At 40.8% G+C, this 19,358-nt stretch overlaps 1 protein-coding gene across 1 annotated transcript in view; it reads right to left on the bottom strand.

Annotated features, from left to right (window-relative positions):
* Positions 1-19,358, bottom strand: part of DDR2 (discoidin domain receptor tyrosine kinase 2) — a 54,016-nt gene that overhangs the window by 29,193 nt on the left and 5,465 nt on the right. The window lies entirely within an intron of this gene.

Raw genomic sequence — 19,358 nt, 5'->3', positions numbered from 1 at the left:
CCAGCTTTGGCCCCCATCAGCACCATGTTTTGGCCTCTGGCTAAAAATAATAGCCTCTGAGAAGGATTTCCACCTCTAGCCAAGACAGAGTAGCAGGAACCAGACTTACTCTCCTGGGTGAAACAACCAAAAAAATGAACAAAGTATACAAAAGACTGGGTTTCAATACAACGAATATCAGACAACAAAGGACAGGGAACAAAAAAGATGAGTCCTACAGTGGCATCAGCTTACTGCTGTGACAGAGTCAGGCTGTAGCACAGTGAGTGAGAACTCAGACAGCGTCTAAAGGATTCCCCAAATCAAGGAGACAAAGAGAAGAGTCTGGAGAGGCCACGGGGATCTAGGGTTGCCAGAGAAATACAGGATTCCTAGTTAAACTTTAATTTCAGATAAATAATGAGTCATTTTTTAGTGTAAATATGTACGATGCAGTTTTAAAAGTAGCAGGTGTGTAAAGAAGAGAACTAGAACCTCTAAGTGAGAAAAAAATCAATCAATTGAAACTGATTCAGAACTTATATAGAAGTTAGAATTTAAGAAGAGGACTATTAAAACAGTTATAACTATATTGTACATGTTCAAAAATACAAGGTCAGCCACTGTGGGAAACAGTGTGGAGGTTCCTCAAAAAATTTAAAAAATAATTACCACATGATCCAGTAATTCTACTACTGGGTATTTACCCAAAGAATATGCAAACACTAATTTGAAGAGATACATGCCACCCATATGTTTATTGCAGCATTTCTTACAATAGACAAGATACAAAAGCAGCCCAAGTATCCATCGACTGATGAATGGCTAAAGAAGAAGTGTTGAAATATTACTCAGCCATAAAAAGAATGCACTTGCGACAACATGGATGGACCTAGAGGGTATAATGCTAAGTGAAATAAGTCAGAGAAAAGCAAATACCATATGATTTCACTCATATGTGGAATTTAAGAAACAAAACAAATGAACAAACAAATCTTAAAAAGAGAGAGAGACAAACAAAAAAAAAGTCTCTTAAATGCAGAGAACAAACTGGTGGTTGCCAGAGGGGAGGCAGGTGGGGAAGATGGGTGAAACAGATTAAAAGGATCAAGAGTACACTTATCTTGAAGAGCATTGAGAAATGTTGAATTGTTGGATCATTATATTGCACATCTGAAACTAATATAACACTGTATGTAATTATACTTGAATAAAAATAATAACAGAAAAATAAAAATATAAGGAGAGCTATAGGTGATATAGAAAGGATATATATCAAACTTGACTGTGTGAGAAAATGCACTGGATAAGATTAAAGGAAGATCACACATTAAAGAAAAGATTGGTGAACTTAAAGACAGCAATAGAAATTATCCAAAATGAAACTGACAGAAATTGATCAAAAAAATCAATTAATCAATCAACAAAAAAATAGAATATTAGTAAGTTCTGGAACAATTTCAAACATCCTGATACAAATGTAAATGGATTCCTTAAAGAAGAGAAGAGAGGAAGACAAAAAAAGTATTTGAATAAAACATGGTGGAAATTTTTTTCTAATTTGATGAAACTATAAACCCAAGAAGCTCAATGACCTGAAGCACAAGAAACATGAAGAAAATTACACTGGAGTACATCATAATCCAACTGCTTAAAACAGGTGATAAGGAGAAAAGTTTTTAAGCAGCTAGAGGAAAAGAACACATTATGAACAGAGGACCAAAGATAAAAATGACAGCAAATGTCCCATTGGAAACGGTAATTACATAGTAAATATGTAAGATGAGTTTTAATGTTATTTACATCTCTTTAAATGGTAATTGACTATTTAAACAAAAACAGTAACAATATACTGTGGGGTTTATAATATACATAAAAATAAAATACATGAAAACAATAGCAGAAGGGCTGAAAAGGGAAAAAATGAAAGTTATCCTGTTGGAAGATTTTTATATGTGAAGGGATATAATATCACTTAAAGATAGACTTTATTTAATTAAAGATGTACATGACAAATCCTAAAGCAAGCACCAAAATAAAATTTTCAAAAAGATTTATAGCTAATAAGTCAACAAGAGATAAAATGGAATAAAAAAATTCAATTCACTGAAAAGAAGGCAGAATTTATAAATTACAAGGATGAAAAAAGATATACCATGAAAACTTTATTTTTTTAAAAAAAATTTTATTTATGTATTTGACAGAGAAAGACAGAAAGAGAGAGGGAACACAAGCCGGGGAAGTGGGAGAGGGAGAAGCAGGCTTCCCGCTGAGCAGGGAGCCCGATGTGGGGCTCAATCCCAGGACCCTGGGATCATGACCTGAGCTGAAGGCAGACGCTTAACGACTGAGCCACCCAGGAGCCCCAAAAACTTTATTTAAAAAAAAAGCTGGATCACAGCTTTGTAATATAGCTTGAAATCGGGCCACGTGATGCCCCCAGCTTTGTTTTTCTTTTTCAACATTTCCTTGGCGATTCGGGGTCTTTTCTGATTCCATACAAATTTTAGGATTGTTTGTTCCAGCACTTTGAAAAATGTCATTGGAATTTTGATCGGGATGGCATTGAAGGTATAGATTGCTCTGGGTAGCATAGACATTTTAACAATGTTTATTCTTCCGATCCATGAGCATGGAATATTTTTCCATCTTTTTGTGTCTTCTTCAATTTTTTTCATGAGTGTTTTGTAGTTCCTAGAGTATAGATCCTTTACCTCTTTGGTTAGGTTTATTCCGAGGTATCTTATGGTTTTTGGTGCTACTGTAAATGGAATCATTTCTCTAATTTCTCTTTCTACAGTTGCATTGTTAGTGTATAAGAAAGCAACTGATTTCTGTGCATTGATTTTGTATCCTGCCACATTACTGAATTGCTGTATGAGTTCTAGTAATTTGGGGGTGGAGTCTTTTGGGTTTTCCACATAAAGTATCATGTCATCTGCGAAAAGAGAGTGTTTGACTTCTTCTTTGCCAATTTGAATACCTTTTATTTCTTTTTGTTGTCTGACATTAGGAGAAGGAAGGGAAAAATGAGGGGGAGGAATTGGAGGGAGAGATGAACCATGAGAGACTATGGACTCTGAGAAACAAACAGCGTTTTAGAGGGGAGGGGGAGGGGGGATTGGTTAACCCGGTGATGGGTATTAAGGAGGGCACGTACTGCATGGAGCACTGGGTGTTATATGAAAACAATGGATCGTGGATCACCACATCAAAAACCAATGATGTATTGTATGGTGACTAACATAACATAATAAAATTAAAAAAAAAAAAAGCTGGAGTGGTTATATTAATGCCAGACACAACAGATTTTAAGAGAAGAAATAAAGATGGTATTTCACAATGATAAAGGGGTTAGTTCATCAAGAACACATGACAGTCCTAAGTATTTATGCACATAACAGAGCTTCACAACAAATGAAGCAAAAAAAAAAAAAGACTGCAGGGAAAAACGAACAAAACTACAATTATAGTTGGAGATTTCAACACTTACATCTCAATAATTGGTAAAACAGGTAGACAAAAATATCAGTAAGGAAATTGAAGAGTTGAACAACATTATCCACTAGTTTTACCTAACTGACATTTATAGAACTCTACCCAACAAAAGAGTATACATTCTTTTAAAGTGCATATGTAACATTTACCAAGATAGACCATATTCTGAATCATAAAACAAGTCCCAACAAATTTGAAATATTCCAGTCATACAAAGTATGTTCTCTGTCATAATGCAATTACTATTTAGAAAAATAAATAATGGAAAGATACCTGGAAAATCTCCAAATATTTGCAAACTAAATAACACTCCTCTGAATATGCCATGGGTCAAAGGAGAAAGCAAAAGGGAAATTAGAAAGTATTCTGTACTGTAAGATAAAGAAAATATAAAATAACAAAATTTGTGGATACCACTTGAGAAATACTTATGGGGAAAATTAACCACAGTAAAAGCCTATATTAGAAAAGAGGGAAGATCTCAAAACTTATGACCTCAGTTTTCACCTTCAGAAACCAGAAAAAGTAGAGCAAATAAAATACAAAGTAATTATAGGAAAGAAAATAATAGATATATTAGTAGAAATCAATGTAATAGAAAACAGAAAAACAACAGAGAAACTCTATAAAACCAAAAGCTGGTTCCTTGACAAGACTTAAAAAAAAAAAGCAAAAAGAATCTCTATCCAGACTGATTGGAAGAGAAAAAAAGAAAACACTACAAACATCAGGAATGTGGGAAGTTATCTAGTAACAGATATTACAGATGTTAAAAGTATAATAAGGGAATATTATAAACAGTTTTATGCCAACAATTTCAACAACTTAGATAAAATAGTCAAATTTCTTGAAAGATACAAACTACCAAAGCTTACTTATAAAGAAATATATAACCTGAATATCTCTTCATGTTCTAAAAAAATTAAATATATGGTCAACAACCTTTCTAAAAAAAAAAAAAAAAAAAACTCCAGGACAAGATGGCTTTACTATTGAATTCTACCAAATATTTCAGAAAGAAAAAGTACCAAGCACTCACAAACTCTTCCAGAAAATCAAAGAGGAGAGGCTATTTCCTCATTCATTCTATGAAATCAGCATTACTCAAATGGGATTTATTCCCAGGATGCAAGGGTGGTTTAATATTTGCAAAACAATCAACATGCTACATTGCATCAACAAGAGAAAGGATAAAAACCATATGATCATTTCAACAGATGCAGAAAGAGTATTTGACAAAGTACAACATCCGTGATGTCATCTGGTACTTCCAGAAACAGTATGATGAAGCAAAACCATATACAGCTACTTTGGCAAGAATTATGACCATCTACACCACTAAAATACTTCTAGGTTCCTGTCCAGTGCATTTTCCAAGTCAAATTTGATTCAAGGGATGATTGTGGGATCTAGTATCATTTTGTCTATTCTGGTCAGATGTATAATTTCTCTACTTGAGGTGACAGGTTCTATAAATAATCATTATGCTTGAATCTCAAGCGTAATTCTGGGCTGTTCAGGAATGAAGCATCAAATTCTCAAATTCTAAACTCTCTGGAATGTGAAATTGAAGGGAGGAGTAGGGATGAGGAAATATTGATACAGGATGCCAATGAGGCCAAAATTACAATGAGTGAGGTCAATGAACATTTCAGAAATCACTCACAGGGTGTGCCCTCTCTTGTGGTCCACCCCTCCATGCCGTGGAGGCCATTCCCTGACTCAATGCCTATGCTAACTGTTTTAGCCCTGGTGCTTAGTGCTTCTCAGTATCAGTGCCTTAATGGCAAGGAGAAGCTTCTAGACACCTTTATCCCACATACCACATGCCCCAGTCCAGTTTACCAAAACACTCACATTGGCATTTGGGACACAAGCCAGCTACTAATAAACTAGACCTTTGCTTTCCCTTTGTTATTGTTCCCTGTGTGTATATTTCCCTTGAGGACCTGCTAGGGAGGGGGCCTAGCTGGCCAAAGCAGGAAACCCCTGTTCCTTTGGCTATCATTCATGTCATGGTGCCCCCAATTGCTATCTTGACTCCTAAAATACAGTTCTTCACAGTTTTCAAAGTGGTGTCCCATTGTTTACATCTGGTTGACCCCCTATGATAACCCTATGTGGTAGATAGGGCATGTATTATTATTCTCATATTATACACGAGGAAACAAACCAGTTAAAGTCCCACAGCTATTAAGAGGTCCTGATCCAAAATTAATCCCAATGTACCCGACAGACCCCTCTGCCTTAACCACAGGTGCAACTCAATGTAGGCTGTCTCCCCCACGTGCCAGGCTGATGCGCAAGGCTCACAGCTTAGTAAGAGAGTAGGCCTCTGGCACCTTCCCTCCCTTCTGAAACCGGAGCTTTGTTCATGGATCCAGTCCTATCTCCATCCCCAGCATGATAATCTGCTTGTTTGCTTATTGCTTTCTGAGTCCATGTGGTTTTTGAGTTCCTATTTTCATTCATTCATTTATTCAGCAATTTTTTGGAGCACTATGGGAATATAGCCATAAACAAAACAAAGTGCCTTTTGTCAGAGTTTACATTCTAGTGTGGGGAAACAGACAACAGGCAAATAAATACGTAGATGAGAGAACAGGGTAAGTGTTGTGAAGAAAATTAAGTGTGGAAAGGAAATAGGTGCTCTTTCCTGTAAAAAGATAAGGAAGGCCTCTCAGATGAGATGACTTCGAGCAGAGGCCTGAGTGGAGGAAGACAGGGAGCCACATGATTCTTAGAGGGCAGGATGTTTCGTGGAAAGGGAACAGGAAGTCGAGAAAAGAGCCTTCTTGGTGGTTTCAGGTACAGCAAGGAGGTCGCACACCTGAAGTGGAAAGACTAGCTTAAATTATTATCCAGCATTCTCCTGCTGCCATGTAACAAACTTGGACGCAACTAAACCAAGCGTTTTTGAGAAAGAAGAGTACCAATTTTGGTAAATTCTCCTTCCTCCGATTTCCGACATTTTTAATATTTGTTTTCTAGCCCTAGGTACATAGTGCTTTGTCATAATTATTTGTGTGGAAATCCGATCTCCCCTGCAGATGGCAAACTTTTTGGAGAAAAAAAGGGGGGGCAGGGGGATTATATCTTATTCAATTTTATTTCTCAGTGCATATCTGGGGAGACAATAGGTGCTCATAATATTGATTGAAAAAAGAGATAGATATAGATTAGGAATAAGGATAAAGTTGAGTAAAATATGTCTCCCTGCAAACCTTACCCCCTGGACTATTCCATTTCAAACAACTCCATTCTGCCAATTACTTGAGCCAAAAATCTTGAGGCCATCCTTGAGTCCTTTCATACTCCATATCCACCCCATCAGCTGATAAGAAATCCTGTTAGCCACCCTGAAAAGTTCCCATAACCGATCTATTTCCCACTTATGCTACTACCATTCTAGGCCAATCCACTGTCTCCTATCACCAGGAATAGAACAATAGTTTCCTATCCACACTTCCTCTGTCCGCCTTGTCCCATGTATCTATGAAAATATAAATCAGACCATGTAACTCTTCTGCTCATCACCCTCCAGGAATTTCCCACCTCATTCATAATAATATTCAAAATGCATGTGTGGTCTCCAGGGAGTTGAAGAGTTGGTCCCCAGCTGTCCTGGACCCCCATCCAGTGCACTTCCCCATCTGGCCACCCAGGCCTCCTTGCTGTTCCTCAAGCACACTAAGTACGCTTCCTCTTCTGGCATTGAAGTATTTAATTTAGTAATGGGAATAATCTGTGCAGGTTGAGGAAAGAGAAGTGAAAGACCATATTTCCTATTATTTTTCACACATTAACATATCTGAAATCTGAATGCATCTTACAAGCAAATGGTGAGTCATTGCTTAACGGTCTGGGGGTTTTTTCTTAGAGTTACACAAAGTAGTGAGACATGGTAGAGTCAGCAATGTCTTAAATTTAATGAAGTATAGTAATAACAGCATCCATTTAAAGGCATTTGTGGGGGAGGGAAGGAGTAACTGGGTGATGGGCATTAAGGAGGGCATGTGATGTAATGAGCACTGGGTATTATGTAAGACTGATGAATCACCTCTACCTCTGAAACCAATAATACATTTTATGTTAATGAATTGAATTTAAATAAAATAAAATAAGAGCATTTGTCAAGTATCAGACAATGTGGTATTTTCTCACTCATTACTTCATATTTCTCACCAATCACCCATCTATAGGTAAGAGTTTAAATAACAGCCCAAGGGGGTGCCTGGGTGGCACAGTCGGTTAAGAGACCAACTTTTGGTTTCGGCTCAGGTCGTGATCTCAGGGTCATGAGATCAAGCCCCATGTAGGGCTCTGTGCTGAGTGCAGAGTCTGCTTGGAATTCTCTCTCCCTCTTCCTCTGCTCCTCCTGCTCATGCTCTCTCTCTCTCAAAATAAATAAATAAATCTTTTTTAAAAAACCTGCCCAAGGCCATTCATCAAGAAAGAACTAAGTCACTTTAGAATCTGACTCAAAAGACTGCCCTCTCGGCTACACAACCTCTGAAAATAAAGAGATTTCAAATCCACTCCGGGATCTAAGCAAAGTTCCCATCTTTGCTGGGTGTTAGTTTTCTCATGTGTAAAGCAAGGGAGCTGCATTAGATATTTTCCAAGGCAGGGGTTCCCTAAAGCCAGTCCATGGACCAACTGCTCTAGAGTTGCTTGGGAAGGTTGTAGAACATCTGGTGTGAGCCCCCTCTTAGAGACTTGTCTTTGGGAGATCTGAAACTGCCCAGGAACCTGCATATTTAAAAAATTTCCCAGGTGATTTTGCTGTGCAGCCAGGCTTGGGAACCACTGCTCCCAGGTCCCTCCAGCCTGGACACATGATGACTCTCTGGGGCCATTCCAAAGTCCAGAGACACCCACATTCACAGTCCTACTGGGCTTTCATTCCTGGCTATCATGCATCTCCAGTCACTGGGCCACAAGTGTAGTGAGAATTTCTGTTTCTCTGAATTTCTAAAGTAAACCAGAAATGGGGAAAGAGGGTTGCATGGGGTGAGTCATGATATTGTTGCAAATAACTTCTCCACCAGGGCACTGCTTATCTTGGGAACAGCAACCAGGAAGTTTTAACAGAGCTGCTATAGCAGAGCTGCCTTTATGAAATGTGTCGATAGCTGCCGGGCTCAGGAATCCTGTCTATTTTGTGTTCTGACTGTAACTATGTAGGTACTTTCCATATTTAACAAAGAAAGGGCAGGAAAGAGAGGGAGCGAGATCCTACCTAGAATACTCCATTTGGTGTCGGAGGAGCACCACCTCCCCCCCACCCCTCAGGCTCTTTGCTCCCTTATCTACTACGGTGTTTGGGATGCAATCCTCCAAGTGTGCTCGGGGATCAGCGGCACTGCCACCACCTGGGAACTTGGTACAAATGCAAAGCCTCAGTCCCCACCCCGGACCGACAGAATCACTCCGAGGGGGGAGCCCAGCCAACTATGTGGTCACCAGCCCTCCAGGTGACTCTGATGCAGCCCCAGTTTCATAACTGGAAGAACTGGGGGATGAAAGGAGACTTCAGTTCTCCACATGAAAAAAAAACACAGTTCTAACTCTGTTGGTGTGCCCCTCCTCCCCGTCCTCTCCAGGCCTTGCTTCACACAGCCCCGTGTGGACAGCAGTGGCAACACCATGATGAGAACTGGAAGGCCTCCCTGAGCCGTGGCACACGTGGCTCTGAACTTCTGCCTGGGGACCAGGACAGGAAGGACAGATGACATGTTTATTCCTGCGAGGAGGCAGCTGAGGAGTGAGAAGTAAACCTGCCTTTGGGAGTCAGTCATCCAGTCAATTAGCGAATCCCACAACTCCTACTTCCCGCCAATTTCTTGAGTCCAGCTATTTGTCTCCTCTCCATGCAGGGCCCAACCTCCACCACCTCAGAGCTGAACTACTATAATGCCTTCTAGCTCTTCTTCCTAGTTCCTCTACCACCCCTTCTCCACACAGCAGCCCAAGAGAGCTTCCTAAAACCTTATTCTGACAGGAACCTTCTAACCGCTTTCCAAACTTCCTGGGACAGTGTGGTCCATGAGGTCTGCGGGATCGGGCCTCAGCCTACCTCTCCAGCCTCACCTTGGGCTATCCATACATCTCCGCTCTCTAGAACCCAGCCATTGGTCTCATCTCAACTTCATAAATGCACAAAGTACCTTCCAGCCTCAAGATCTCTCTGTATGTCCTGTTCCCTTTACCCGGAATGTTCTTCCCTTCCCCTCCCTTACCTGCTGACTCCTACTCATCCTCCAGCTTTCAGAGAATTCCTCTGAGCCCTTGGGGAAATTAGGAATCTCTGTTACCTGCTCCTATAATGCACTGGTTCCCTTTTTAGTGTTCCTCACACTTGTAATACAAATAATTATTTGTTTAATTTTGGTCTCTCCACTAAACAGTAAGTGTCATATGGCCAGGGAGACTGTCTATCTTTCTCTCTGTTGTTTCCCTAATTTCTAGTAGGGTGTCTGGCATTAACTGAGTGCTCAGTAAATATCTGTTAAAAAAGCAATAAAAGAAGAGTTTTCTGTTGTTCATAATTATGGGGCTTAAAAACAGAGACCTGGGAAATCAGGCAAAGGTAGCCCTGACTAATGATGTTTAACCAGCCAATAGACACATAAGACTTCCTGGTAATTCCAGGTCATTACATATCTATTGCAACCCATCTTTTTGTTCATGTATTGATTTAACGAATGTATGTATTTAATGTCAATGTTAATTTATTTAATGTTCATGAATTTATCTAACAAATAAGTTCCTGATCTGAAGAGACAGTATTGAACAGGACAGATAAAATGACTTAGCCCATGGATCTTACATTCTGGTAGAGGAGAGAGACAAAAGGCAATAGATTTTTAATAATCAAATAGGCAATCAAACTGTCTATTTGACCATAGCTATTATTAGTTGGTACTATTTCAGACAGTATGACAAAACTATGGAAAAACACTAAAATATGATGGGGAGATAAAAGAGGTGGGTGGGGGTTCTTTTGGATAACAACCTTCACCAGAGATTTTCTAGTTCCCTTGTCCTTGTTTACGTCCTTATTGAAGCTGTAAGCAATTTTGAGAATTGTAATCATGTCAGATTCTTCCTTTTCCTCCTCAGCAACTGCCAACACATAGTGCCCATTAGATGCTCAATACACATGTGGCAAATAAATAAGCAAAAGGGTAGAGGGATGGATGGATGGTTGGATGGATGGATGGATGGATACAAGGCTGGATGAATGGAGAGCTCACATGTGTTGAACTCTCAAGGGCAGGTGCTGTGACTGATTCATGTCTCCAGAAATGATTTATTTCTCAACCATCTCCAAACGACAGCAAGCAGTAGGGATGCTCTTTCAAGGGCTTTGTGGGCATTTGCATGAGAGGAAGAGAAGCTCTGGCATGAATATTAGTCAATGGATACTGGATAACTGTCCAACAAGCTGCACTAAGGAGGGATCCCCAAACTTCGGTGACAAGAGGCACAGAAGATAGGAAAAGAGGTGGGAATCACACTGTATGCCTTGATGAGGATCCCCAGCTCAATGTCAGAGCAAGACTCTGAGCCACAGGTATCACAAACCTTCTTCAGACAATGGGAGTGGGTCTGGAGGTCTAGATGTTGGGACCAAAGAATATAAGGATAAGGATGAGGAATTCAGAGATAAGGGCCAGAAAAACAGCCATTAGGCAAAGTTTCTTGGTGAATCAGTATTCCCAGGGGCCTTGGAGAAAGGGCATAGGAAAATAGACAAGCTGATCTTGGATGGCCTTTCTCATCCTTGTGGGTCTTTGGAACAGGATAAGCCTTGGCCCAGGGCAACCAACGTGGCACTTCTCAGCAGTACCACTGTGGTTTTCCTATTGAGTATGCCTATTTTTGGTAAACTCCTTCTGTGGAAGGGATCCCAGCCAACAGCAAAGACTCAGAGTGCCAAGTCCTAAATGTCAGGCCCCCTTGCTTTTCCCCAAGCCCACTTCATTTTTTATCAGATCCCATCCATGTGTCTCTGAACTCCACATTATGAAAGATAGGGAAGCATGAAAAGGCAGAGAATAGCAATACTTCTTTGCGAAGTATGTCCTGATTTTGCCTGCTGAGTTGTCTTGGTGGTTCTTGATGGTTCCGCTACCCGCCAATCGCCTGGACAGAGAAGCCCATTCACTTTCCAGTTTCCCAGAGTGGAAAACTACCAGTGCCGGCTGCCCATGCCCAGGCAGGGCTCGCTCCATCCTGAGCGCTGGTAGGGCCTGGCAGGCAGTCCAGGAGAAACAGCTGCCACTAGGCCCCAGCTTCCCAAGAATTATTTTCACACCATGCTGCCAAGGTTGAGAGCCTGAAAGGGCTGCTTGTTCCATGATGTTTACCATCTCACTGCTAGCTTCACACCACGGGCTTACCCATCAATGAGTGTCCTATATGCCGCTTCCAGGAACACACACACATGGCGCACGTGAGGCCCGAGGCATGGGGAGCTGACACCTAGGGCTCGCTGGGCACCAGGAAGATGAGACTGACCAGGAGCAGGGTTATTGGGGTCAACCAGGGGACCCAAGACAATCTATGGTCTAAAAGAACATCTGCAATCATAAACTTTAAAGCCAGGAAGGGACTTCAGGAACCAACCCCTCCAATGGCTCTACATTAAATATCAGAACCTCTGAGCCCCCCAAAAGTGAACTGACTTACTCAAGGATGCACTGCTGACGAGTGTAATTAGGACTGACATTCAGGTCCCCTGATCCCTGGTTCCTCTTTCTTCAACCTTTAGCTACCACGATCGAATTCTTCCAATTCCAGAAAGGACAAGATGGTCCCATTAGAGAAGCTGTCACTTGGGTCCCTGCTCCCCACAAGCTCCACATTGGAGGCTACTTCAAACTGGTTATTCAGGTAAATACCTACACAATGGGATCCTGCTAGGAGCCAAGGAAGATTATTTGGGTTCCTCTAGGTACACGGGGCTATTTTGCCAACACCACTTTTGCCCAAGTTGAAATTCTCCTTAGGATTAGCCCTTTTGAATTGCAGCTTTCCTAGAAGCCCAAAATACTTCCCAGAAACAATTATTGCAGAAGAGGGGTCCCCAGGCTGTATGGGATTCCAGCATAGTAAAGTGAGAGTCAGCCAAAATACATTCTTCTTCCTGGCTCACAAAGTCAGCAAAGGCTTCACTGTGAAATGGAACGTCCTTCTCTCCAGCAAGGAGGTGAGTTGCAGGGACAGCAGGATAGCCATGAAGGTCAGGAATTGAGAAGACAACTGGGGCATGGTTTAGAAGCTTAAAACTGGATTCTGCCACTTCCAAATCATGGGACTCCAAGACAAGTTACTAAACCTCTCTGAACCTGAATCTCCTCATCTTTAATAATATTACCAAGAGGGTTGTTATAGAGATTTAACATAATGAATACAAAGAACTTCATGAAATATAATAGGGCTCCAGGAATGACATCCAGAAGGAGGAAGAGAGGGGACTGTTTGTTTTAAATATTACATTCACTCTTTCCTAAGCAATTCAGAGGTTTTATGGTCTTGGGAAGATTACTTAACTTTCAGCCTCTCAGCTTAATGGTAATAATAGCATTTGTTTATAGGAATACTGTCAGGAAATAGGAGTTAACATATATCAAGTATTTTGTAAGGTTTAAAGCAGAGTAATGCTTAGAGCAGTAATAACAACGGTTAGATGTTATGTATTTTTTAGCTATTTTTACTCTCATTCTAAAATAAAGATTGGAATTGGCTTCCAAAATTGTGTAAGATAATAAAAAAACAAATAAAGGTATGCTAAGGGGAAAGAGAATAGGGACAATAAGATAAGCCAGAGAGCTAAGGTTAATATTGGAAATATATTACATTTGGATCTAGACCTTTGCTGGTGATGGGCCACAAATTTGGCTCTGAGCTTCCTGCCAGCCAATTCAAAAAGCCCACCATAATCAGTTAACATGAATCACAATGGCAACAAGGTAAAAGTGAACTTTTTAGTTCTGTTTCCAGGTGGGATGGAGTCACTTGCAGGAACCAATATTCCTCCTGAGAATATCTGGAAGACCTAGATAAAATTCATAAAGCATCTATTTGAAAGCATCTGCTTGCTGCCTGAGGTTAAAAAAGTTAAAAATGGGCAGAATATCCACACAGCTACTTTTCCAAAGAGGTTGTGAGCACAAGGGACTAGGACTTCAGAGAAGGGAGAATCTGAGAGGTGATATAACTCCTGCAGCCATGTTTAGCCAGTCCTCAATTTGGAGCAGGGACAGAAGGCTGACTCTGGGCTTTGCACAGGCAAAGTGTCCCCATGGGGCAAAATCCCAGAGCTCCTGAACAAGACTGGGGATCCCTCCAGCTAGCAGCACTTTTCTTGCTGAGTACATTTGCCAAATGCATAGCTATCTATCACTGGTGAGCAAGTGTCTCAATAAGAAAAGCTCCAATAAAGGCCTAAATATTGGTCTAACCTACTAAAAGCCAACAAATTAAAATTATCAAATTATCACTTTCCCAAGGTGGATCTGCCCTACCCCCAAGGCCAGGGCTCCTCCAATACTAGGATGAATCATTTCTTACGTTAGCCAGGCTTGTCCATAGAAAATACACTTCATTGTTTGGCCTGATGTCTTGAATAGAGGCTATGGCACCCAAAAGACTGAATTTCTCCCCTATAATGCCAAAAGTAAGAGCTTTACACATATTTAGGTAAATGGAAGCACATTTCCCCCTATTTACAATTGCTAAAATGCTCTGCTGATAGGCCAAAGCAGGGAGACTTGAGGCATTTGGGAAAAAGCACAGAGACTGCTCTCTCTCTGCACAGTCTGTAGCTCTCCCGGCCCTCAGACACCAGGAGGCTGGACCTCTGACTCTTCACCCTAGCAGCTGCAGCTAGGGCACTTCAGTCCCTCATCCTCCTTCTGGCTCACTCCCTCTGTACTTAGCATCCCCATCCTTCAAAGGGATGATATTCTAATGAACTCCTTCTCAGGTTCCTCACATCTTTGTGAGATCAAGTCTCAAATGACATAATTGAGATGTTTTTTTGCAGAAAAATACAGAGAATCCTGGGAGCCCCTTGACTTCCTTCCTTCCCACCTTCTCCTTACTCCTCAAGCACCTATTGATTGCCTGTGTAAGCCAAGGACTGTGGTAGGTGTTGTTCATGAATATGCAAGAGATCATTGCTGCACCAAATAAGACAAAGACCAAAGTCATAAACATCTGTGAAGCAGGGGGAAAAAAGTTGCATATTTTTTAACAACTCATCACCTCCTACTTAAGCCCCCCCAAAACCTCACTATTTTGAATGTCTTAACTTTTACTTTACTTTACTGTGTATGAGTCCAAACCACGAAAAATTCTGGGAGGCCTATCTTGCCACATCCATGCTCTTCAGAGGCCTGCTGGCTAGGACCAAAAGCTAAGTCAACAATCACACTATTCTCCCCCAGAAAAATACACTGCTGTGGATAAGCTTGCCTGGGCACAGGGCCCTGTGTTCCCTTGGAGTTAGGATGGCCAGAGTTCAGGGTTGTTAGAAGCCCCCAATTCCCAAAGGTAACTTGAGTCTTTCTTGGAAACCACAAGGGACCATAATGGTCACTAATGAACTCTTTTTCTCTTTCCTCCCCCATCATCTGTTAAATAGAAACCATTGTTTTATGGTATTTGGTTTATTTTATTTTCCTTTTCTTCCAAAAGTAACAAATCACAACCCTCAATATTTGCATATAATTTTCCAAAGCCCGTTAACTTCCCTTAACTCATTTGGGCCCCTAAAATAGCCATGTGAAGTGCAGAGAGTGAAGTTTATTCTCCCCATTTTATAAGTGAGCAAAGTGAGATACAGAGTTTTATCTAAAGTCACAAAGTTAGATAGTGACAGAGCTGGAACCAAACTCTAGGTCTCTTGATTTCCCTTGCCGTGGTCTATTCACCAACCACATTGGCATCACACTCTGTGTCCACACTCACTCTCCACACTATCTATAATGAGACCTCAGGGTCAAGAGGAACCACCAATTTGGGGAACAATCTGGGCAGAGGACCCAGGAGGGCTTACTGCTGGTCTACATCTTACAACATATTGGTCTCAGATCTGTTGAAATATGATAGCAAGGGGCGCCTGTATGGCTCAGTTGATTAAGCATCCAACTCTTGATTTCAGCTTGGGTCATGATTTCAGGGTCGTGAGATCAAGCCCCACATTGGGCTCCATGCACAGTGGGGAGTCTGCTTGAGATCCTCTCTCTCTCTGCCCCTCTGCCTGCTCATGTTCTCTCTCTCTAATAAGTAAATAAAACCTTAAAAAATATGATAGCAAAAGGAACCTGCATTCTGGTTACAGGATATAAAAACAATACACAAAAATCTGTTACATTTCTATACACTAAAAATGAGGTATCAGAAAGAGAAATAAGAAAACAATCCCATTTATAATTGCATAAAAATAATAAAATACCTAGAAATACATTTAACCGAGCAGGTGAAAGACCTGTATATCAAAAACTACAAGACATTAATAAAAGAAATCAAAAAAGATACAAATAAATAGAAATACATTCCACGCTTATGGATGAAAGAATCAATATTGTTAAAATGTCCACATTACCCAAAGAAATCTACAGATTCAATGCAATCCCTATCAAAATCCCAATGGTGTTTTCAAAGAGATAGAACAAATAATCCTAAAATTTGTATGGAACCACAAAAGAATCTGAATAGCCAAAGCAATCTTGAGAAAGAAGAACAAAGCTGAAGGCATCATGCTCCCCAACTGCAAGATATATTACAAAGCTATAGGAATTAAAACAGTATGGTATTGGCATAAAAACAGACATACAGATCAATGGAACAAATGGAGAGCTTAGAAATAAATCCACACATACATGGTCAGTTAATTTACAACAAAGGAGCCAAGAACATATAATGGGAAAAGGACTGTCTCTTCAATAAATGGTGTTGGAATACTGGGCAGCCATGTGCAAAAGAATAAAACTTGACCGCTATCTTACACCATGCACAAAAATTAACTCAAAATTAATTAAAGACTTGAATATAAGACCTGAAACCATAGAACCCCTAAAAGAAAACATAGATGACATGGGTCTTGGCAACATTTTTTTGAATCTGACACCAAAAGCAAAAGCAACAAAAGCAAAAATAAATAATTGGGACTACATCATACTAAAAAGCTTCTGCCCAGCAAAGGAAACCATCAACAAATGAAAAGGCAACCTGCTGAATGGGAGAAAATATTTGCAAATCGTATATCTGATAAGGGACTAATATCCAAGAAATATAAAGAACTCGTGCAACTCAATTGCAAAAAAGCCCCAAACAATCCAATTAAAAAACAGGCAGAAGATCCAAACAGACATTTTCCAAAGAAGACATACAGATGGCCAACAGGTACATGAAAAGATGTTCAACATCACTCATCATCAGGGGAATGAAAATCAAAATCACAATGAGATATCACCTCACACATGTTAGAATGGCTACTATCAAAAAGACAATAAATAACAAGTGTTGGTGAGGATGTGGAGAAAAAGAAATCCTTATGCATTCTTGGTGGGAATGTAAATTGGTGCAGCCCTTATGGAAAACAGTGTGGAATTCACTTAAAACATTAAAAATAGTACTACCATGGGGGTGCCTGGGTGGCTCAGTCAGTTAAGCATCTGCTTTCAGCTCAGGTCATGATCTTGGGGTCCTGGGATAGAGTCCTCTATCCAGCTCCCTGCTCACTGGGGAATCTGCTTCTCCCTCTCCCTCTGCTGCTCCCCCTGCTTGTGCACTCGCTCTCTCTCTCTCTCTGTCTCAAATAAATAAATAAAAGCTAAAAAAAAAAAAAAATAGAACTACCATGGGAGCTCCTGAGTGGCTCTGTTGGTTAAACATCTGCCTTCAGCTCAGGTCATGATCCCAGGGTCCTAAGATCAAGCCCTGTGTCGAGCCCCCCACTCAGAGGGGCGCTTGCTTCTCCCTCTCTCTCTGCCCTCCCTCCATCTACTCCCTCCCTCACTCCTGCTTGCTCTCTTGCACATGCACTGTCTGTCTCTTTCTCTCTCAAATAAATAAATAAAATCTTAAAAAAATAGAACTACCATGTGATCCAACAATTCCACTTTTGGATATTTATCTGAAGAAAATGAAAACACTAACTCAGAAAGATGTATGCAGCCCCCCATGTTCATTGCGGCATTGTTTACAAGAGCCAAGATATGGAAACAACTGAAGTGTCCATAAATGGACGAATGGATAAGGAAATTGTGGTATCTTATACAACAGAATCTTAGTCATGAGAAAGAAGGAAATTCTGCCATTTATGACAACATGAATAAAACTTGAGGGCATTATGCTAAGTGAAATAAGTCAGACAGAGAAAGACAAATACTCTTTGATCTCTCTTATGTGTGGAATCTAAAAAAATTAAAAACAAACAAACAAAAAAACAAGCTCACAGATACAGAGAACAGATCGGTGGTTGCCTGAGGCATGGGGTAGAGGGTGGGAGAAATGGGTGAAGGGGATATAAATTTATTAAAAAGTAAAATAAGGAATCTAACTGTTGTGGGGGCAGTGGAAAGAACCTGCATCCTCGGAGGAAGGACATGGCATAGCATTTTTTTATCACAGGGTGAAGACAGAGCCTGTTATCAGAAAGCACTTGTCACATACTGAGGATCCCAAAGTTATGTGGCTCCTGGTTTGGCTGCCACCCTAACCTCATTTTTGTCCTCATGACCCCACGATGACAAACATCTCCACGCTCTTACTTTTCTATTTGTGCTCTGTGCCTTTCCTTAAGCTCGAACGTTCTCCTTTCCTCTTTTCCCCTAGCCTCACAAATGCTTTCATGTCCGGCTCACTTTCATACCTTCAGTATTTCAACCAATAGGACACTGGAGACCTGACCTGGTTGGGTAGCACATGAACATTCTGTGAGTCTAACACTTCAAGAGACAGTACAGCACAGAGGTCAAGAATATGCTTGCTGCAGGTGGATCACATCCTCGCTCTGCCCCTTAGCTAGCTCTGTAATCTTGAGTGGGTTACCTAATGTTTCTGGGCCTCAGTTTCTCCTTTGTAAAACTGGAATAATAAGACTACCTAATTCATAAGACTATTGTGAAGATTAAATTTGCTGACACCCACTTAGAATGGCACCAGAACTATATTAAGTGCTCGTTGGATATTAGTCGGTACTCTTTTTTGAACTCTGCATTCTCTTTTTCCCTTTGGCACAACCAAGGATGTTTGAGGGGCAGATGAGCTTCTGTTGTCCCCAGAGAAAGATACTTTTACTGGCAGGAAGGATACCAAAGGCCACCCTCAGGCTAGACTTGACAAACAAACATACAAGCAAGAAAGAGCCAATCTGGGCAGCATCAGGCATTGCTTGCTTAAGAGAAATTCAAGCAGGGAGGTCTCTTCCCAGACTTTTTATCTCCCTCCGAAGGCCCTGTTCAGGCTGAATAAAGCAAGCAAGCAATCTCTTTCTCTCCCCTGACCCCAACTCTCTCTCTCTCTCTCTCTCTCTCTCTCTCTCTCACACACACACACACACACACACACACACACACACATACAGGCACAGCACTAGCACCTCATATCTGGTTTCAGCAATCTGAAACTAGTACTACAGTCTCATTAGATGAGGCCCCACAAACCCTCTCACACATCTCTGGGGACATGAATTATGAGAGCCCATGGAAACAAAAATGATTCTCCAATTTGGAAATGTGTGTACATAACTTAACATGTATCAGCTTTGGTGGGAGACAAGGTGTTGAGGAGAAGGGGACAACTCTGTGCAGAAGGGAACCAGAGCATCTCTAGTACTTTGGTTTCTTTGCAAGGCTGAGTCA

This window comes from Neomonachus schauinslandi, chromosome 6, assembly GCF_002201575.2.
Source record: "Neomonachus schauinslandi chromosome 6, ASM220157v2, whole genome shotgun sequence".
In the NCBI taxonomy this organism is placed as follows: domain Eukaryota; kingdom Metazoa; phylum Chordata; class Mammalia; order Carnivora; family Phocidae; genus Neomonachus; species Neomonachus schauinslandi.
The sequence above is the reverse complement of the archived record's forward strand: the minus strand, read 5'-3'. Positions and strand labels throughout refer to the sequence as shown.